The 23,140-nt window shown below is 37.4% G+C and overlaps 1 protein-coding gene across 2 annotated transcripts in view; it reads left to right on the forward strand.

The window, feature by feature from the left end:
• The window catches only part of LOC141349049 (alpha-(1,6)-fucosyltransferase-like), a 128,133-nt gene that overhangs the window by 16,445 nt on the left and 88,548 nt on the right, over window positions 1-23,140 (forward strand). The window contains exon 1 of one of the 2 annotated variants that reach the window (XM_073864778.1): window positions 10,940-11,147. The exons of the other annotated variant lie outside the window; for it this stretch is intronic. The gene's annotated coding sequence lies outside the window, so the exon portion shown is untranslated. Of the gene's footprint in view, window positions 1-10,939; window positions 11,148-23,140 lie in introns of those variants that run through there. 2 annotated transcript variants of the gene reach the window in all.

Consider the following 23,140-nt stretch of genomic DNA (forward strand, 5'->3'; position numbering starts at 1 on the left):
GCAGATCTCAGCCACCTCATGGCTAGCAGCCTAGCTGCCCTGCACCCACTGAACAAAGATGTGAGAGGTGGGCTGTACCACCTACTCAAAACAAAATCACCAAAACTCGCAGCTAAATTTTAAGCCACATAGAAAACCGAGGTCTTGATATTACAGTTTGCATGCATTTATATGTGTTCATGTGTGTTGGTTTACTTGCAAACATGCCATAGTTTTTTCGAACAATATTATTATCTGCATATAGCTTGACTGGTAGTGCAAACGGAAAGGTTTTGGGTTCACACGCATGCTTATAAAATGTGTACCTTGTAATGCTTTGGCTAAAAGAATCTTCCAGATGTATAAAAATGTTGCAAGCAAGACAAAAACTGCTCGCTTGTCCATGCAAAATTTAAAATCTGTGCATGTTTGTCCTATTTCTCAAAAGCTCTATGATCATGAATTGTTTATCATCTGTCAGTGGTTTTCATGGGCACAGGAGTCGAATGCTTATTTAATGTGTCATTGATGTCAGAGAGACAGGGTGCTGAGCGAAGATATGTCACATTCTGGCTTCTGTCCTTTTTCATTCCTCACTTCCATCTTTTTGGAGCAGTGCAAAAAATAAGTGCAAACTAGCAGAATGTAAAAGTTGGGCAAGTATTGTTTAGCAAAATATTCCTCTCTTTAACCCCAGGGTTCCCTGCAGAATATTTGTTAGTTAAGGTGGTAGGGTTGGCCGGGGGGGTGGCGGGAGGCGTGGCATTTAAAGGGGCGGGGTGTACGCGCCATGATGAAAATGAACATATACTAGATTATTAATGAATTAAATGTTTTTAACAGATACCTCTAACGAAAATAGCTGCGTGATGAAGTGAAACTAAAGGGTTAATAAACACAAACTGAAGCAGACATTGTAGAACGTCAGGCGAACGATGATAGATAGCGCAAAGATTGTAGAAACTGATTATTTCCCACTATTAATTACATTATTTTAAAGGAGTGTAACTACTGTAGCATGTAAATAATGCACATAAATAACGTGAGCAAGAGCGCTCAACAATTATATTGAATCAACAGGCACATGCAACCTAGCTAGCAGGTTGCTCAAACAACAAAAATCACAAGATAACTTACTTTAAATTTGCAAGAACTATAGACTAATACAATAACAGGCTTAAATAAACCCAAAACATAAGTCCACTTACAGTTCTCACTGACACGCTTTTTATCAACTGGCTATCCCCTGGACCATTTCAGCCGTGTGGCGCGCGTGCACGCTCATGGTGTGAAGCCCGTCCGCGCTATTCTCCGAGATGTTTTATCAACTGGCTACTAGTTATCCTCCAGACAGTGACGGACCACGTCTTTCTCTCATTTGACCGTGTGGCGGGCGTTATGTGAAGCGTGTCCACACTATTCTCTGAGATGCACTTGATGTTTTTTTGTGCCACAAATTTTTCCTTTTTTTTGGAAGACCTTGTTAAGGCGGTAGGGTTTCCCAGCTTAGGCGGGCCGCCCAAACTGCAAAGGGCTGCGGGAAACTCTGAACCCACCTTATAATTTTTTCATTTAACTTGTTACATCTCTCTTTTTCTCTTTTTTTTGCGGTTTGCTTCTTTTGTTGTTCTCTCATTCATTCTACAATTGAGTGGTTGATCCCAGCTATTGACTGCAGTTTAGACACCACAAAGTAACATCAACATGTGCCAGCGGGAGAAGTGTAAGACAGGGATGATCTAGGAGAGATAATCTGATCAATGGACTTAATTTTTCTCTAATCCTCATAGTGTTGTTGCAAACCCCTTTGTATTTAAGCACTAGCAAAGGTTGTCTTTATGGGGATCAAGAGTTGTATTGCCGCTCGTGCCAGCTACAGTTCATTGGTTGTACAAAGGAAATACACCGGCACATTTAATGGACACTTATTTCACAGTCATGTTGAGAAACACCATTATTGCATTAGTTGTTCCAGTACACAATGATATATGATACGCTGTTGTGTAGCTGATTTCGTTTTGCACCACCGGTTCACCTTGCCTTGGTAGTCAAGAGATTTGCAGACCTGTCAAGGGAAAAACAATGAAGGTTAGTTTATTAAGATTTCATTTTAGGCGCTTTTGTTTTTCCTTTGTAGAGGTTTGCAGAACTGGCAGGAGAAATAACAAAAACAGCAAAATGCTGTTTAGATTTCAAACAAATAGTACATGAAATGTAGTGTAGAGATAAACGGTTGTACATCCAGGATTGTACGTTATTGACCAGTTTTGTGATAGTGAGATCATAAACAAGATTATGTAGTGCTGGGAGGAAAATAGTGGTCGACCGATGTTAGTTTTTTTATTGCCGGAAGCAATGTGGCTGTTATGAGGACGACAAACAGACATAGGTGAAACTAAATGAAAATTTATTGTATGCAATAGTTTTGAATACGGAAAGGGGATTATGAATCACCTTAAGTGCATAAAATTTGTACAAAATAAAAGAAATAAGTTTTAGTGCATAACGTAGGCCTATAGAAATTCAAACTACCATTATCCTCATTCGTAGTTTTTGTAATGTATGGTTAAATATTTTGAGTTGTGTTTGTATCACATTTCCCCCATCTGAAGCTACTATACTCTTAAGCCCGGAATACACAGCACGATTTTTGCCCTCCTATAAGATCATTACCTAATCGCACTGTGCGACATGTATTGTTTAAACTCGGGTACGAGAGGGATGTTGACTGTACGATGATGACACGGAAGCTTCGGCGGCTGCGTCACACATTGCGCAATGTCACCAGCATGCGCTCATGGTAAAAAAATACCGGCGCGCAGGTCGTAGCAGCAAACACACTGTGCAGTGATCATGCCGAATTTCTGACACTGTCAGAAAACTATCGTAGGCTATCTTTGGACGCAAGACCGGGAAAACGGCCATCTATGAACCTCTCTCATTGTACGACATAGGACCACCGATGAAGAGCCACGATCACAGAAATCGCGACGATTGTTTCACGATAGTAATCTTTTGTCTGGGACAGCCAATAATCGTGCAGTGTATCCCGGTCTTTAGAAAGGATGTGTTAATTTTTTACACATCTTTGTGCGTTAAGCTTTTAACACATTATGTGTAATTTTAACACATTATGTGTCATTTTGTGTTGATTTTGTATTAAAATATAACACATGTTGTGTTAAAAGTAACACCAAAATGTGTTGTTTCAATAATAACACAGTGATGGGTGAATTCTGGGACAACGCATTAAGTGTGTCGTCCCACAATCAACACTAATGTGTTGTTTTTAACACATTCGTTCTAAGAGTGTACTGGGCTGCGAATTTTTCAAGTTTTTGAAAAAAAAAATTTAAAGTTGCCCACCAGGATTTTTTGTGATTTTCACAAAAGTTTCACAAAATGCCTTCCAGGAAAATGTTCATATAAACATACAGATATATCAAATGAAAGAAAAAAACCTCTGCTTTCAAGCAAACAATAGACAAACACGGGGAAAAATGTTCCATCCTATCTATATATTTTTTTCTCTGCTTATAAACCCTTAAATATGTGTATTTTTCTTTAAAAATACAACATTTTAAGCAAAAACTGAAATAATTGCATTTTTGTGAAGGAATTTCGTTTATCAAAATTATACATGGAGTGTAAAAGTAATAAATATTTTTTTGCTTCAATAACTTTTATAAATCGCGGTATTACAGATCACCATTAAAAAACTCATCAGGAACACGTTTTTTTCATGCAAATGTTTTCTTTTAATTGACGAGATAACTTATCGATGGCGTGGGTTTAATAAGATTATGCTTCATGAGTCATGACAGTGTGTTGTCACACTAAAAAGTAAATGATGACTGGTCATTTTACTGTCAAATGTTAGCTGTAGTGTCTTATCTGAGTGTCTTTTCATTAGGAACAGCTAATTTAATGAAGGTGTAAATTGGGAAAAAAAAGGTGTGTGTAATTTCTTGTGGCATCTAGTGGTGCGATTGCAAATTGCCACCAACAGCTCACCCCTTCATTTCTAAACGCATTTGGTAGCCGCCACAGAACAAACATGCCGTCTGGGACAATATATGGATGAAACATACTTTATAGAACAAAAAACGGCTCATTCTATTGTAATAAAAACAATACAGTTCATTATCTAAGGTCATTACACACCACTGATAATATAGATATGTATATTATATTGCATTTTTGTCAAGATATATATATATCTTATATATGAAGAGTTTGGTTCCAAAACGCAATAAATCCATTTTGACAAATTTCGGTAAAAACGTGTTTTATATAGCAAGAAAGTGACAAGATGAAAACCACTATTTTCTGTTACAAACTTTCACATAGCATCTTTAGGTTATAAAAACATAAAAAATTCAAATCCATAACTTGATTTTCAAAGATTTATTATAAAAACAGACAAAATGCAATAAATCCATGACAAGTTTTTATTAAAAATGATATAAATCTATTGAATCAATCGCCTATATAAATGTGCATTCATCTTTGCCATGTTATATTCATTTAGTTGACTAGTTGTACCCACTAATTAAAAATATAAACATTAATGTCATTAATCAAAACCCTTACTTTGTGATATTAAGAACACTGTCATTGCTGCGGTTATACTTGACGTCGTCGGTTAACGTTTTTCACAGCGATCAGCTGTAAAATGTTTTGGTCCTGCTCGATTTTCGTTGACTTTGAGTAAAATTATGGAAAGTTTTTCATAAGATCCCCTGGGGTCAATGTGTTATCATGACAGAAACTTGATGCTGTCGACCCGGGCAAACAAGCACCCGTCTCCCGAGTGCCTCTAGATGTTGATGGCTTACGATTCTTTCCCGTCACAGAAAACCATCACAGGTTTATCAATGCTATTAAAGTATTATTTTGTTTTTGTTTGTTTGGTGATCACGAAGTACATAGTAGATGAGGAAAACTAGTATTCCATGTACTCAACGCGCCGCCATTGTTTGTTTACATTGCAATGGTGCACTGTAATCTGTGGAGGAGTGGATTAATGGTATTCTGTAGAAAAGGGGAAGTGGCGTTTATTGCATTTTGGGAAAAAAGGGAGAAAAGATGACAGAATAACACGGCGGATATTGGATTTTGCGTAAAATTAAGAATTTACTTTTTAATACTGACCTGATATAATACTGATTCTGGCAGTAACTCATTTTTTTTTTCAAAAATGGGGTTTATTGCGTTTTGGAACCAAACTCTTCATATCGTCGCTGTCCGATGAAACTCACGTATGTTCATTTTGCCGATTTTGAGATTTTTCGACAGATTGAATGTCCAGGTTCATTTCCATGTACAGTATGCGTCACATACCTAAATAGCGAATGAAAACTTGTGAAATCATGTCATCTGATTTTCACGTACCCGTTTGGTGTCAGCTGTCAATCACGCCGCGTATCTTCCGCCTGTGAAGCATCTCGCCGGTCTCGTAAAGTTTCATCGAAGCTCAGCACTGGATATAGCCGAATAAACATGACAATGACTTTCCTTCGAGGTAAACGTTTCCCCCGGACGCCAGACTAACATCTATGAGTTACTTAATTACAGTAGGACTGTGCAAACAAAGTATCTGTCTAGCATTGGTGATATTTACGCTGGGGATCTCCCCACCACTTTTTGAAAGCATTTGGTTAAAATGTTCTGAAAAATCAAGCGATGCTTAAGACTGGTTTTGTGGTCCAGGGTCACATATGTTGCTTATGGTGTGTTTTCTTGTACATGTGTAATGAAATTCATTGTAATCATTTATTAAACGCGCTGCTGTTTTCGACGGTATGGTGCTTTGGCATTGTTCGGTTGAGCTGGTGTTGCAGGGACTGTTTATGTGTGATGTGTGCAGTCGACATTGTTGAGGGTTTTATGCTGAGTATTTTCTTGTTGTTGACTAGCCTACGCTATGCCCATTTTTGATGCGCCGTTATTCAATATTTTTCCCGTCCTGCAGTAATGTTTTTATAAGATCTCTTGTCCCCACCACTTTTCAACACAAACTGACGCCCCTGTTGTGTAGCATTACCATGTCAGTGTATTGATTCATTGTCCCTTAATGGTTTGCAAGAGACATTTAATACACTTATAATTAATATTAAATAAAGTAAGCGTATTTAACCAAGACGTAGGCTATTTAATAAACTGAGCGTATTCATCTGTCAATACGAAACGCGACTTGGCCATTCTAATTAATGATCGGAAGAACGCGTATCGATCAAAGTTACTGTAAAATATGCACGCATGTCCATTTAAACTCAATTTTGGTCAAATGTGGATTATATCATGACACTGGCAAGAATATGGTTACATGTAAATATGCCGTACCAAGTATGACAACGCTACATTCAACTGCTTTTGATATACGGTGTTTTTTTCACTTTTTGAAAAGTTACCGTTTTGGACATACGTGAGTTTCATCAGGCAGCGACGATATATATATAGAGGCCACTGCAATGTATCGGCCTATCACTAAAAGAATGTAGCAGGAAATGGTTTGTGGTTTGTAAGTATGGCTTACACTTAAAAAAAACACAGGAAAGATATTTAGTCAGTTTCATGGCGAGGTCTAGACTAAGAGGTAAGCTGGTCACTTTAGTGAGGCACTGACATGCATGGTAATCAGCATGCACAGTGACGGACATTGCGGTCGCTTCTCACTTGAGTTCGGTGCAAATGGATGTTTCGGTAATTCAACGATTTGCACGGTTTATTGGTGTGATCAGAGCGCCTTTTGTGAGCATTAACAGTCACGCATAAACAGGCTTTTCTGTATGGGGAAATTTCAGGGCAGCAGGGATGCCCTTGGGAAGCAAGCACATAGATGCTTTACAAAGTTTCAAAATGCCTTTGGCCTACCGAACGGCAAGCACTTTATGTTCTTCTGACATTACAGCATTTATTTGAGATCAGTCACAGCTATTAATTCACAGAACAGCTTCTTCTGTGCTGTTTGTGTGCCGCATTGATGTTCTTACAATTGTACTTTCAGTATGGGTCCTAACTTGTATGTTAGCGGGGAACCTACCGTGACATATACCAGGTTCTAGCAGGAGGCATCCAGCGAGAGACGTGTCATTTGTCTGAATGAATCACCTCATATCCTCCTCTCATGCCGCAGACCCAACGATTTTTATAGCGCTGTGTAATTGGCCACTCTGTTTCCCATCTGTTGCCCGCTTGCTTCCTTGTCATATTGCTTCTGCTGTCCTGCCCACCCTCGGCACCGGCTGCACAATGAAGGTTTGTGGTTTTGCCAAACAAGTGACGATAGAGACAAGATCAAATAGAATTCATAATAGTCGATAAACATCCGCCAGCCGCTTCATTATCTCTATGTCTCCTTTCTAGAAGTTAGAGGTGTGGGTGCCATTTATTTCCAAGAAGAAGCCCTTTATGGTCTTGATGAGAACTTTTCCATTTCGCATTCTTGCCCTCAGCAGTGGATCAGTCTGCCGTGTTACTTGCGACTGCAAACTCCTCCACAATTCATCACAGTTTTTATGTTTCTCCTCCAGACATAGAGTTGTGGTCCATTTCATATGTGCCTGGGAGAAATAGTCCTTTGGTTCCAACCGACAGACTGTTTTATGGTTTCTTTACGATTAGTTAAGGTTAGAATTTAGGAAAGGTGTACAGTTTGATGACTGGTATAGTTTTATGGTTTGCCCTTGCAGCATATATTTTAAGTATTCTCCACAGTGTCAACAGTAGCACAACTCAGGCCGAAGACACTGCAGACAAAAGCCTATTGTCTTTGGTCTCTGATTAATTGTCTTGGAGCGATGCGTGTTGGAGGGAAAGCTCCTACGCATACTGTAGTGCATAGAGACTTCTTTCACCGTATTCTCAGGGTATGGTGTTGTCAAAGTCCTTAGGCTTGATGTGATCTTTGAGCTCATCATTTTAAGCTTTTCAAGCTGTGGGTTTGGAAAAGGCAGATTTTATATTTTGTATACAGATGTCAAGGACTCAGCGGGGTGATGTTGACTAGTGGATGCATGATAAAATTGCAGATGACAGGTTTGTTTATGCTGTGCATTTAAAAAACAATGTGAAAGATTACTTGATGTAAGAGGCTGAAAAAGGGCAGATTGAAGGGTTATTTTTAAAGGGTTACATGGGTCAGTTGAGTTTAGTACAGTTTTTGATTTTAATGCCTCTGCAGTTCATATTCCTAACACACTTAACAACATTTTTAAAGATTCTTTAATATTTTAATAATGTAATAAAGCCACAGAAACGATTTGGCCCAAAAAAATGCTTCCACTTCCACCGTTTGCTGCATTTATAAACTGCATCATACTCTAAGCTGTTTTTTTATTTGATCGCATCTTTAAAAATGTTATTGTCCGGAAATCTTTATTCTGCCTTTTCACTTATTCGGCCGAACACCGAAAATGCAATTGCTATTTTTGGCTGAATAGTTTCGTAATTTCATGCCTTTGACGTGACCTTGCGCCATCAATATTAAAGATATATAATATTTTTACAGAATAACATTTACATTATATGCAGTGGAGGCAGGTGACTTCTTTTTTCGAGGGCGCTCGATGCGAAGTTCGTCACAACATGTATGTAGCCCGTCGTGTGTGGTTCCTTTTTTCAAAATATGTGTTCTGCGCGTCGAGTGATCCCTTGTGCATCACGTGTTTTGTCAAAATAAGTGCCGGCTGCAGACGCGTCTAAAGGGTTTATGATAAAAGAGACGCTCGCGTTTGCCAGATACTCGCATAATCTCATGCGTAATCAAAGTTTACTTTTAAGGGAGTGTCTTGCGTGTATTTTGTAAACGTGAGCGTCTCTTTTATCATAATCGATTTTGACGTGCATGCAGCAGGCACTTATTTAGAAAAAACACGTGATGCACATGGTTCACATGGCGCAACAAACACATATTTTGAAAACACAAGAAATACGCATGACACACTTAAGGAAACAGGTTTCAGCTGTGCCAAACGATTAGTAATTGAAGTCATGGCTGTCATGTGTTGTATATTATTAACGTTGCATTTAGAATATTTCAGTTTATGAGCCATTTTATTGCCCGCCCGGCAATTACATTTTCTTTATTAGCCCAGCTCCAGGATTGCAAACCTGCTGCAGGGTTCCCACGGGTCCTTTAAATCTTTAAAAGTTTGTGAATCTGGGGAAAATAATTTAAGGACCTGGGAAGTTTTTGAAAATATACATACATAGATACAGGTCATTGAAAGTGCTTGAATCTATTTTATGCAAGACATTTTCTGGGAAAAAAATCCATATTATTCCTTGTGTAGTGTAGGATAATATAATAAAAATTCTAGACTTTTTAAGCACATGTGCTAAACTGTTCGCTTTAAATGCTTATATCTTCTGTGACGCAGCGCGAGTTCCCTCAAAAGGGAACTGTAACAGTCTATCTTAAAAGGTAACACAATGTAAACTTGCTCTCACTTGAAATGTGTCCCCACATTTATGCCTTGAATTTGAGGGTATTGGACCTGGAAAGTCCTTGAAAGGTCCTCGAATTTGAAGTTAACTAAGGTGTGGGAACCCTGCTGCTGTTTCCTGGTCTGCTACCATACCGGTACCTAGAGGATATTTACACAGGGTTCCTTCATGTGTCTTGATTCAGATTGCTTTGCTATCGGCTATTTACACGTGGCCACGTACTGTACATGAGTCAACTCTAAACTGTTATATTATGTGATCTAATCTGATACCGTTCCTCTGCCAAATACAGTATAACAAAGTTCACTTCCATGGTGAATGCTAGGTGGGGAAATTGTTGCTCTCGTAGGCACACATGGCAGTTAGTGTTCGAGTATTATGGTTGCTTCATTCATATATCTATGAGTCACATTGATGGAGCAACCACAATTATATATTTTAAATTGCTAATTGTGTCTTGTACAGAAGTACATTAAAGGGGATATATCATGAAAATCTGACTTTTTCCATGTTTTAGTGCTATAACTGGGTCCCCAATGTTTCTATTAACCTAGAAAATGTGTAAAAGAACAACCCAGTAACTTAGTTCTGGTAAACCATTCTCTGCGAGCATGTGAAAAAATAGGTCATTGAAATATGGCTCCCCTTGTGATGTCATAAGGGGATAATACCACCCCTTAAACGGCACTGCCATTTGGTGCAGAGATCAGCTCATTTGCATTTTAAAGGACACACCCAAAAATGGCACATTTTTGTTCACACCTACAGTGTCCATTTTAACGTGTTATAATAAATTATCTATATGGTATTTTGAGCTAAAACTTTACATGCGCACTCTGGGGTCACCAAAGATTTATTTGACATCTTAAAAAAGTCTTGTGAAATTTACCCCTTTAAGAATGCTTAGGGTTTTTATTTCTTACATTTCTTTATATAACGAAAAAACGTATGTTAAATTATATTTTTCAGAATCTATATGCACTCTAAAAAAATGCTGGGTTATTTTCAACTCAGCACGGGGATCAAAAAGGGACAAACCCAGCTGTTGGGTTAAATTAACCCTGAAAATGTTTACATTTGACCGAACAATGGGTTAAAACAACCCAGCATTTTGGGTTGGAACACAAGGTCCGTCTTTTTTTGACTTGTAAATCATTTTTTAGAGTGTGGGCTGCTTTTGATTCAGATGTTTGATTAGGTGCGTCTGTGCCTCATTTTATTAACAAATATTTTAAGAGATTTTAAGTAGCCTATCACATAATCCTGAATGAAGCTAGAGAGCAGCAGTGATCAGTCGGTAGCACTGTGGCTATACTCATCCTTTCGGCTCAGTACGACCACCCTCCGCCAACTGCCTTCAAACCAATATAACCATCTCCAAATCAGCTTGAATCTCTGCCCAAAATCTACTGAAAACCATCTGTCAGACAGATTCTCTATAACACACAAGAACACACCCTCAAATCTGTCGCTAAGGCATTACCAATTGTCGGTTTGCTTCAGTCTTTCTTGGTCACTGCATAGACTCGGTTCTTCCACCAGCCAAATTACACTTGCACACATGCAGTAATTTGGTGCAGAATGGTAAGGGCCTAATGATGCTGAAACTCATCACCCCCGTGATGAAAAGACTTGCGTGTAGAGTGGAGTGTGAAGATGTGCAAGCACCATCAGGCCCAGCGCTGAGTGAACTTCTCCTGGGTCTTGTCTGGCATAAGGTCTGCTGTATTTTTATCTTTATTATTCTGTCATTTATGTGGTAAAACTTGCATTAAGGATCTGCAGAGCAATTGCAGTTGCATGATGGAGTTAGGACTGCCTGATGAAAAAATAAAAAGAACTGCCAGATGTTTTGAGATCATAAGTAACACATAGAAAATATATGTTGTTGATTGCAATATAAGCAAGTCAGACTATTATGTAAACTGTGCAAACGTCTTAGGCCACCATGCCACCATTATATTTGTTATTTTTGCAGTGGTATAGTAAGTAGGGCTGGTCCGAATACTAAAAAAGTTTTTTCTGCTTTAGGAGGTGGGGGCTGAACATATTTTTCAAGAATCTTTGTGTGTCTGCTGTTTGCATTTTTGATATGTCCAGTGTTGGGAAAAGTTACTTTTAAAAGTAATGCATTACAATATTAAGTTACTTCCCAAAAAGTAACTAATTGCGCTACTTAGTTACTTTTAATGGAAAGTAATGCTTCTGTTACTTTTAAAGGAATAGTCTACTCATTTTCAATATTAAAATATGTTATTACCTTAACTAAGAATTGTTGATACATCCCTCTATCATCTGTGTGCGTGCACGTAAGCGCTGGAGCGCGCTGCGACGCTTCGATAGCATTTAGCTTAGCCCCATTCATTCAATGCTACCATTTAGAGATAAAGGTAGAAGTGACCAAACACATCAACGTTTTTTCTATTTAAGACGAGTAGTTATACGAGCAAGTTTGGTGGTACAAAATAAAACGTAGCGCTTTTCTAAGCGGATTTAAAAGAGGAACTATATTTTATGGCGTAATAGCACTTTTGGGAGTACTTCGACTCGCCTGAAAAGTCCGCTCCCCTTCTCACTCTCATAATGGGAGAGGGAGGGTGTTACTGCGCCGAGTCGAAGTACTACCAAAAGTGCTATTACGCCATAAAATATAGTTCCTCTTATCGACTTCTTGCATGGCGAGTTCCTGCTTGGCAGGGGTTCTGCATTAACGTTAATAATTAGGGGTGTCACAGTTCTCCAAATCCTTGATTCGATTACATTTTCGATTCTAATATCACGATTCGATTCTTAGTTTTTACTTTTTTTTTTTACGTGACGTGCGGGCGTTGCAGCATCGACGATCCTATTTTTTAATTCAAAGTTTGAGGTGGTGACTTAATTTCGATCGATTGCAAAAATCATGACACCCTTATTAATAATGCTGTAAAAAATTATTCAAATCTCAAAATTGAAAATCGAATTTTAACCCCCCGAATGAATATTCAAATAATAAAATATTTTGATCCAGCCCTAATACTGAGCATAAATAATTATTTCTTAGTAGCTTTATTAGAATACAACCTGAAAATACATCGACAATCAAACAATAAATATCAAACAATCTGAAAGTTTGTAAAGTTTACTGAGAGCAATGTTCTATATTTGTATAATCAAATGAAATATAAACGACTTCCTGTCAAGCAAATTTTATCACCTGTGGGTTGAAAGCCTTTTGGGTACATGGCAATAATGTCATTTAATAAACAGACTATCGATCTTTTCTTTTGCAAATTGCATTATCTACTCCTCGTTATATGAATGATGTCGCCTCTATCAGATAACCGGTGTGCATATTGTGCAAGCCTATTTCTCAAAGGATTCAGCTAGGTGGTAATTTGTTTGTTAAATTCACAACTTTTAATCGGTGGTGCTTTCAAGGCAAAATCTGTAAACATATTCTTCTTTTTGAGAAAGTGCATAGTCCCATGGCTTTTGTATTACACACATGAATGATACCTAAAATCTTTCGGCTTATCAGGAAGAGGTGTGCTGTAACTTTTCTGAGTGGTTGGGTCTTCGATGTGCGCCTAGCAGATGTACGAGGTGATAAATCCATTGGAATTAATGTAAAAAGGGATCAATATCTCCGAATCAGACACAGTTATTCAATAACACCATATCACCTTCCTACCCACACCACAAAATTTTAGCAGAGCAGAGCATGTCAATTAAAATGACCCTGTTAAATCATGATACTACTGTATAATATTGTAGACATGAACCGTTTTGGCAGGCTACAATGTAGAGAGGCCAAGCATAACATTGCGGTGCCAGTTTTTCATATCTAGTTTTTTTATTAGAATTATGATCTGTAAAGAGCTCTGCCAATCTTTATACTGGTGCATGTAGCTTGTGGTCGCCTCTTTTATATTAACAAATAGTCTTGTTTCTTCTGCCTACTCTTGTTTCTCAAGCATTTAATTTACTTGTGTGTGGGTTGTGTGCTCAGAGGCCTGATATTGTTGTCATTTGTCAAACAAGACACTATTGATCTAGTCGTTCTGTGTAAGCTGTATGCAGATTTGATACAGATTTGACCTCCAATACAGTACATAGAAGTCACTAGCAAGCCCATAACACCAAGCAGCTGGTCGAGCTGCTTTGGGGATGCTTTAATTATAAATAGTAAGTTACAATAAATAAATACCGACAGTCTTACTGGTTTAACCTGAGGATGGGCACCTGGCTTAGGCGCACAATAATAAAGACAGAACTGAGATTAAACATTAACATGCATGCTATGTGATAACTACACACCTTGTTAAAGTCCCTGTAAAGTCAAATATTAAATGTGTTCTGAGTTTGTCACACCACCCAACCAAATTTGATTGATGCAGTTCAGTACTACATAGTTTACAGTCTTTTTGGTGTGTTTTAGCAATGCATTTTTAACATTTATAAGGTGTTTACCAACAATTTTTAAGATTTATTTTACATGGACTTTTAACAGATGACAACTTTTTGGAGAACAGGGGAATAAATTCAACAAAGCCTGAGATCCAAAGATTAAGATTTTGCCTTCTACATCTACGTACAATACCCATATTAAAAACATAAATATAGATTCAATTTAAGTTGGTAGGCGTAATAATAAATCTATGGGTGATTCTCATGAAGCCATTAAAACATCATGTCACTAATGATTTTTAATATAAAATGTGTAATATAGTAATATTAAAAATAATCAGAATAAAGACTGTAGACTGTTTTCTGTTTCCTTGCACAATGTGTGATTTCAACATAAGAATTACTAATTTTTCAATTTTATTGCATTTTCTGCTGAAATTCTCATTATCGCATTTTCTGCTGAAATTCTGCATCCGGCTGTGTTTGATCGTGTGTTATGTTGTAATTTAAACAAATTAACAAAAAATATTTTTTAAAAAATGGTTGTAAATTGTGGAAGGTGTTGCGGTAATGAGATAACTAAAACAAAATTAAAAAAGTGTTAAATTAAAAATGAATATTTCAGAATTTTAATTTAGTGTGCATGACTATTAATAATCCTTTTTTAAAAATGTGAAAATATATTAGCTTTTCTAACAGTGTTGATGTTTTCAGACTGTTTCTGCGGTAATGAGATTTTTTTAAGACTTATTTTCGAAATCATGTTACAAAAAGTGTTAAATAATAAGTAAAAGTATATAGTCCCATATAATTTTTAATATAAAATGTGTAATATAGCAATATTAAAAATTATCAGAATAAAGACAATACTGTTTTCTACCTTGCACAATGTGTGATTTCAACATAAGAATTAATTTTTTTTTAATTTTATCGCATTTTCTGCTGAAATTCTCATTACCGCAATACGTCCGGCTGTGTTTGATCGTGTGTTATGTTGTAATTTAAACAAATTACCACAAAAATATAAAAAAGTGGTTGTAAATTGTGGAAGGTGTTGCGGTAATGAGATAAATAAAACAAAATAAAAAACTGTTAAATTAAAAATAAATATTTCAGAATTTTAATTTACTGTGCATGACTATTAATAATCCATTTTTAAAAATGTGAAAATATATTAGCTTTTCTAACAGTGTTGATGTTTTCAGACTGTTGCGGTAATGAGATTTTTTAAGACTTATTTTCGAAATTATGTTACAAAAAGTGTTAAATGATAAGTAAAAGTATATAGTCCCATATAGTCCAGACTTTGTTTCTAATGTCTGGTGGAGAAAAGGTAAATTTAAGCATGTTTTACATTTTCATGTTTGACCATTTTAAATCCAAGTTTTCGTGAGAATCACCCCAAGTCGTGTTCACAAAAAGCTCCAAAAAATGTTAAACGTTTTGAATGAAATCTGGCATCAAATCATTATAATACACAGTAGACCGGCCAGATAAATGTACTTTTCAAACAATATATAGATTGTATTATTTGTAAAGTTTGTAAAGAACTTTAACTACGTCCAATACTGGTCTAATAAAAATACTGATATTTACAAAAAAGTAATACTAAACCTTAGTGTTGTGTTCAAAATATCGTTACGGTGATGCATCGTCATTAGGGTTGTCATAATTCTCCAAATCTTCAGTTCGATTACATTTTCGATTCTAAGGTCACGATTTGATTCTCAGTTTTTCCTTTTTTTTAGAACATGTTGCCATTTTTACGAAATATAATATCTGACCTTGAACCCGGAGATGCCCTGTCATGTTAGTCGTGCTGCCAGTGGGAAAATATGGTACACGCGCATACCTAATAAAACGAAACTTCCTGTCAGATGAACATTCCTGTCAGTACTTGAAAACATGCATCTTAAAAACACGCTTTTATTACCGTCAGACGAGATTGTGAGACTATACCCCAATAAGTCAAGTTTAAATGCTGTTTTCATAACTCTTAAGCAGCTGAAATAAGTTGTTGTGAAACTTAAACGGATCTCAGTTCAGAAAAACGACCGGTCCTGGCACAAACGCCGCTTTGCTGTGCACGCGTGCGTGCACTGATTGCGTCCAGCTGAAGGCGGGAGGCACGTGCTGTTTTTGGTTCCCATGTAAAGAGCAGCTTGCGTGGTGTCTCCTGCATCTGCCATGCTATCTTTTAACTGGCTGTAGCTAGCGAAGTTAGAGGAGGTTGACTCTCAGCACTCAACACATGTTTTTTTTACACTTGGCAAGCTGACTGGACGTGACATGGGGGCGTGGCAGCATCGACGATTCCATTTTTTAATCTGAAGTTCAAGGTTGTGACTTAATTTTGATCGAAAACGTGACAACCTTAATCGGCATGTATCGTGATGGGCATCGTATCGTGAAATTGTTGGCTATACACAGCCTAGGGATGCTCATTTCAGTTAATTTTCCTGACCTACAACCGTTGCATGTCAACCAAACATTAACCATTAATTTATAAGATTTTAATATTAAAGAGCACCAATTATTCAATTCACGATTTAACATTTTCCTAATGTAAGTGGTGTGTAAGTGCACTCTAAAAATGTCTGGGTTATTTTTGACCCATAATGGCTAAATATAGGACAGAACACATGCTGGGTTACAAATGACCCCATGTGGGGTTAGAAATGACCCAACCATGGGGTATAATAACATAGCAGTTGTGTTAAAACAACCCAGCATTTTGTTAATTTTAACCCTGCGTTGTGTTCTGAATATTTACCCATTATGGGTCAAAAATAATCCAGCCATTTTTAGAGTGTGTGAATTAGTACATGTTAACGATATGCAAAAGTTACATACCCCAAAGTAAACGATGACGCGAGTTATCGTCTTCAACGTATATCTCTTTTTTTTTGGACTACAACAAATACAGTATTCAACAGTCTTAAATTCTTACCTTCGGTAACCGGTCAATATGAGCATCCCTAACACAGCCCATATTAAAACTTTCCACTCTCTCCTAATCCTGGTAAGCTTTGCTGATTCAGTATTAATGCTTGCTGCTCTTAACATAATTCCTAAAAGTGTCTTAGAGCCACAAGAATATAATCTTCCTTTTCTTTTGTATTTCGTTCAATCAATATATTTGAATATGACTCTTGGGGCCAGATTTACTAAGCGCTTGCGCCAGCGTAAACCATCATTTTGGCGGTAAATAGCGATGTCGGAATTTACTAAAGACGCGCAGTGGATCATTAGCGCTGAAAAGGTGTGGTCTAGTTCTTTTTGCGACTGACCTGATTGCATATGCATTTCTAGGAGTTTCCCTTTCAGACGCAAACATTTTGGGAGGAGACTATTTAAATGATTCACGCAACGCGATTTACTAATGTTTGCGTGTTATGTATGGCATTTGCGCGACTATTTAACGCCGAAAAAAAGCATGTCTTAAATCATTTTGCGCTCGAAATGGCTGCAATTGTTGTTGCTAGGAGGAGACATCGCAGAAATCAGAGACTGCATGGTAGAAGGGAGAGGATTTTTTCCACACGTATCAATTTATTTGGAATGCCAGAACAACAAATTATCCAAAAATTTCGTTTGCCAAGCCATGTTATTCTAAATTTGCTGGAAGAAATACAAGACGATCTGGAGCCCTCAACTAGAAGGAGTCACGCAATCCCAGGTGTTTCAAAACTTCTTGCAACACTTCATTTTTTGTCCTCCGGTTCTTTTCAGTCTACTGTGGCTACGTTAGCTGGAATTTCACAATCCGCATTTTCACCTGCGTTGTCCGTGGTGCTGAAGTCACTGATGAAAATCCACACACATCCAGTTCTTGGGCAGAAAACTTCTCCCTCCACTGCCTCTCCTTGGTCTTTTCCGCCATCATTTTACCAGATAAGTTCACGCGTCTCTCTGCCTTTATTTATCGGCCTGTATATCACATGCACCTGCAGGAGCATCATCTCTGCTTATTTGCAACCATGCGCTAATTTGCGCTGCTCTTAGTAGATTGGTTGGTCATTATGGAAATCAGCTGTTGCGCCTGTGTTATTTAATTAGCGCTTTTTTAGTAAATAACCCGCAGATATCACCACTCCCATCAGCGCATTTTTGGAATTGCGCTCATGCGCTAATTTGCCCTGTTTAGTAAATCTGGCCCTTGATTTTTTTGATTTTTGAAAAACTGCTGTTCACTTCAGCTGGCAAGTTCTTTAGTAGTATGGATGCCAAACCAACGGCATAAACGGTTTAACAACCAGCCTTACCACAGGATGAATACGGAACAAATTGGTGAACGTGGCCTGAGGAGAAACCGCATTTAGCTGAGTTTATTCTTTAGCACACTTCCCACCAGCGCCCTCTCTTCTGTCAAACTGCCTTCAACTCCCCAGGGCATTGCTTTTCTAGGAACATAAGAGCTTCTTACTCTCATCAGCATATTCTTAAAACCGACTACAGAGCCCTAATTACACAACAGACATTGCTTGACATAATGCTCAAAGGCCCTACTAGCAGCACTATGCATTGGAGTTTGTTGCGTATGTATGCATGCAGCCATACATTAATTAACTGGTGCTGCAAATTTATACTGTCAGCAGCTTTATTAGCAGGTTTTTATAACACCTCACCTTTACCGGACGTGTCTGTTTACACTGACTGAATGTGTCAAAGATGCAACCTTATTAGAAGGTTCAGAAACACTAACCAATCAGCAGTAGGCTTAAGTTGTGCATGATGGATTAAACAATACAATTTGTTAATAGTAGTGCTGGGCAATTTGATCAGAAATCTATATCGGCCATTATTTTTAGGATTGTAGTAGTTTTATAGTTTAGCACTTTTTCAGTACAAAATACCTTTGGATTGTCCCCTTAATTAAAAACAAATGCTTAGTTTGTGGTTCATTATTATTTTTAATGAAAACAATAAAAAGTGCACTGACAAACCTTGTTGCACTCAATTTTTTAAGTTTAATCAACTTAAATTTACAATTCATTTCCACTTTCTTGACTAGTGAGTAGGCATGGGGCAGTATGACCCCGGATTTCCACCGACTGCGGAACGGCTGCAGATTGGCTCCGCTGCGTTACGGCTCTGCACTCCGCCGTCCGCCAATACCCACCAGTTCTGTATTTGTTGCAGAGCGGCTGCGTGCTGAAGTGATGAGGACCCATGAGGTCTCGCAAATTCAGGTGATGATCGCGCGATATCTAGTTCCGTCTCCGCCCATTATGACGTTAAATTATGACGTTTTGCTGGACCATCCCAGATCACAACACGAGATCTCGCGAATTCAGGTATGATCACGCGATATAGTCATAGCTCCGCCCTGCAGAGCTGTCTGGCATCCGTCAAAAATAGAAGCTCTGCGTATTTGTCCGGAGGGCTGCGGATGGCCGGAGCTGTGACGGATTTGGAACGCAGTCAGTGGAAATACACACATTGACTTGAATGGAAACCGATTGACTCCGCTGCCGTTCCGCAGTCGGTGGAAATCCGGCGTGAGATTTTGGCTGTATGATAACCTTAAGCGAAAATACCATGGTTTCGCGGTGTTGCAGTATTGCAACACTAAAATGTGTTATTTTCAAATGTCTGCATATACAATCAACAACTTTTCAACTGGACACAATACATTTTATTTTTAAGCAACATACATGTATGCCAGACAAAAATAAGGCCTTAAATTATAATATTCTTTCAAAAAATTATACAATTAAAATGTATTCATTTTAATAATATTAAATGTAAACAATATTTCTTGCACTTTATAATTTTTCTAGAGAATTGCTATTTTTATGAGCTATTATTATTATTTTTTATTTAATTTTATTTTTGTAAATATTATACTGAAATAAACAGGTAATAAATGTTTTTAGGCACTGTAGTTTTCCTCACTCGTTTCTACTCCTGCCATATTTATTTTCCACTCTCCGCTGTAAGCCGCTAGTTTCACCTTTGTGCCAGCGCTCTAGCCAATAGTATAACAGTATAAGACCTACTTGGCGGGTATTTTAGCTAGGCACCTTCTGATTGGTCTAATTTGGACAATCTAAGCATGTAACACACAAATGATAGACACATAAAATAAATTTAAGTTACCACAAATCTCTGTAATATGGATACCACATACACTGATATTACGATAACGATAGTTTCCCAATATGTAGCACAGCCCTACTCACTAGTCAATAACTCCTCAAGAGTCAAGAAAGTTGAAATAATTTGTAAGTTCAAGTTAATTAAAATTAAAAATAGTATTTTTTAAAGTGTAGGCTACTAACTTTGCTGCCGTACCATGGGTGCTATTATGCAGTGCCCGTAGATAGTCCCCAGCTATTGAAAGTTAAATAGTCCAAGTGACTACTTTTGGGTACTGCGTAATGTCATTGCGTTTGCTGCACCCATGGTACGGCAGCAAAGTCCTTGATTATTACGCTAGAATGAGAGTATAGTTCCTAGCCATATCGACCTAGAAACTCGCAACTTTTAATTTTCCATTGGTTTTAGTAAATGTTGTATCTACAGAAGAGTAAAGTTTTAAATAAGAAAAATATCCAAACTCTTCGTCATTTTTGAGCACGATGCTAATGGTCTAATCAGATTCAATGGATTATGGTAAGCTATGCTAAAAGTGAAACCACGAGACCTGGAGATCATCTGAAGGGATTCCAAAATAGTAAAACTCAATTGTTTAACTCTAGAGGAGCTGGAAAATAAGCCTATTTTCAAACATGTGGAGTTTCCCTTTAAGCAAAGTCATGTTACTGGAAATATATATGTGGCTTTGAAATTTACATTAGCTGCATTGTGCTTTAATTCTTACCATGATGTTTATAATTGAAACCAGCACTCCCACTTATTACTTGCACATCCTTATAATAATTCCCCTAGCTGCATGACTTAAACTTCTCATCTGCACTGCCTGCTGGAGTTTTAAGAGACAGCACAGCACCTATTTTACACCGTCTGTTGTTAGAGAGCGTTTGGAAATGTACTGTATTCTCTGGGTGTAATATTGCACACTTGCGCTTCTCAACATTTGGTTCATAGCTATTAAACATTCATTTGCAGGGCTTAGAGGAAAAGTTCACCCAAAAATGAAAATTCTGTCACTATTTACTCCCCCTTATCTTATTACAACTCAGATTTTATCCTTTATTTAACACAAAAAAATGTATTATAATGGGTACCTGGTTCATGTGACTCCAGCACTATATTTCAAGTCGTCTGAAGTCAAATAATTGCTTTGCAACAGCCTGATATTCAAGTCATTATTCACTGATAATTTTCCCCTCCACTGAGCTGTCAAACGTCACAATCATTCAGTCAGTGAGAGCTGAATCAATGCGGTTTATAAATGAAACATTCAGACCAGTTTTGTGAACTAGATCAACCAATTCATTAAAGAAGGCAACTCAAAAGAACATTTTGTTCACACATTTGGACAGTTCTACTTCTATAATAAATATTCAAAGAAGAGCTAATGCACATTAAAGGGGGTCGCATACCACTGTGCTGTGTCGCGTGTAGAAAAACTTGCAGGATAGCACACCGAATGTCCACATTCAATACCGCAAACTTAGACAGACTCTACTTCCAGATTAGCAGCCTATGTTTATCATTAATGATTTTGGACAAATATGATGTTATTTAATGTTAAACAATGTGAGTGGCGCTTTGTGTCACGGTAGGGATTTGAGGAGCAGCCAGAGTCACACTGACGTCAGACACCAGCGGTGTGTGTACATTCATAGAAAATAATGTGTTGGATTTCAGTTTTTGACCCCCATAAAAGTCTTATATAGTAGAACAGTAATAATATTGATAAAGTTGATAAAGTCAAAAAGGGACAAACCCAGCCATTGGGTTCAATTAACCCAAGATATCTTTATATTTAACCCAACAATGGGTTAAAACAACCCAGCATATGTTAAATTACTGAGTTTGTCCCGTTTTGATCTGGATTTTGATGTGGAACTGAATTCACAGAATAATATAATTTCTTGTGTTGCACAGAATAACACCGGTTTTATAAACAATTTCTAGAAATGTAAAAAAATACTGATGTAAAATAAAAAAAATATTTTACATGTAAGTGCAGTTTTGTTTGCATAAACATCAAATAAATATTTTGGGTTGTGAGATAAATGTTCATCTAGTTAAAAAAAAAAAACACAAGTAAGTAAACCAGATTTTCATATAAACACAAATCAGCAAGTCATTTGCGTATGTTGTGAGAAATAGGGTGTACTTTATGACCCTGCAATCGCGGAAGAAACAAACAGAGTAGAGAGCATCTTTAAACTCATCAGTTTGCATAATTGAATGAAAAATGAATAGAAAAGATGGATCTGTCTAAGGAAATATGAAGTAAACATGTGTCAATACAAATAGATTTTCGGAAATGTGATTTTTTTTTAATTTAAATTCAGTCAGTGAGGCACTGTCATCACAGACACATGGAAGCAGACGTGAATGAATGTGTTTGTCTCACTTTATTGCTTAAATTGGATGATGCCGGACAAGAGTTTTCGAGCCGTGACACTGGCACAGTTAAACGGTAATAAAAAATGACACGGTAGTACTAACCGTTGGACATTTTTATTGCGGTTAATAGGGCTGTCACAATGATTAAATAATCATCTCATTGCAATTGTTTGACCTCATCGCGATGATTTCAGATCACCGCAATGATTGCACATCTCTCTAAAAACACAAGGGGGAGCTGCAGCGCCTGTATAAACGAGACAGTATCAGATTACTTTTAAAAATGTGTATAAATATTTACTGTCAGATACACCTTTAAAGATTTAATTTAAATAATCACAACAATATGTGAAAATTATTTCATAAACAAAAAATGTATGAGAATTAAATGTCAAAGCAATAAACAGGCAATTAATCGTCATAAGCCCTTTTCACACAGAAATTCCGTAAAATACACGTAAAATGCATCCTGGATTTTTCCAGGATAGTTAGAGTTTTTGTTCGTTCACACTGCCAAGATTACACGGCATCTGATGGTCCCGGAAAGACACGTGACATGTTGAAAGTCCCGCCCTCTCTTCTACGCAGCGTCTGAAGTTTGCATATTATATATTATTTCTCTCTCCAGAAACAACTCGCGTGCATTTTTGTTTATAATAAGACTACAAAGGAGCGCGTGAATGCACAGTTCTATGCTGGTGAATGATCTCAGCTTCAGAGTGGATATTTGACGAGCTCCCTGATTTCTGCTTTAATACAGTTTTCAGACATTTCTCATCGTGATTGTTTATATGCATTTAAAACCCGCATTTTGAGGAGCTGAACAATCTCG

The sequence above is a fragment of the Misgurnus anguillicaudatus genome, unplaced genomic scaffold (assembly GCF_027580225.2).
Source record: "Misgurnus anguillicaudatus unplaced genomic scaffold, ASM2758022v2 HiC_scaffold_28, whole genome shotgun sequence".
NCBI lineage: Eukaryota > Metazoa > Chordata > Actinopteri > Cypriniformes > Cobitidae > Misgurnus > Misgurnus anguillicaudatus.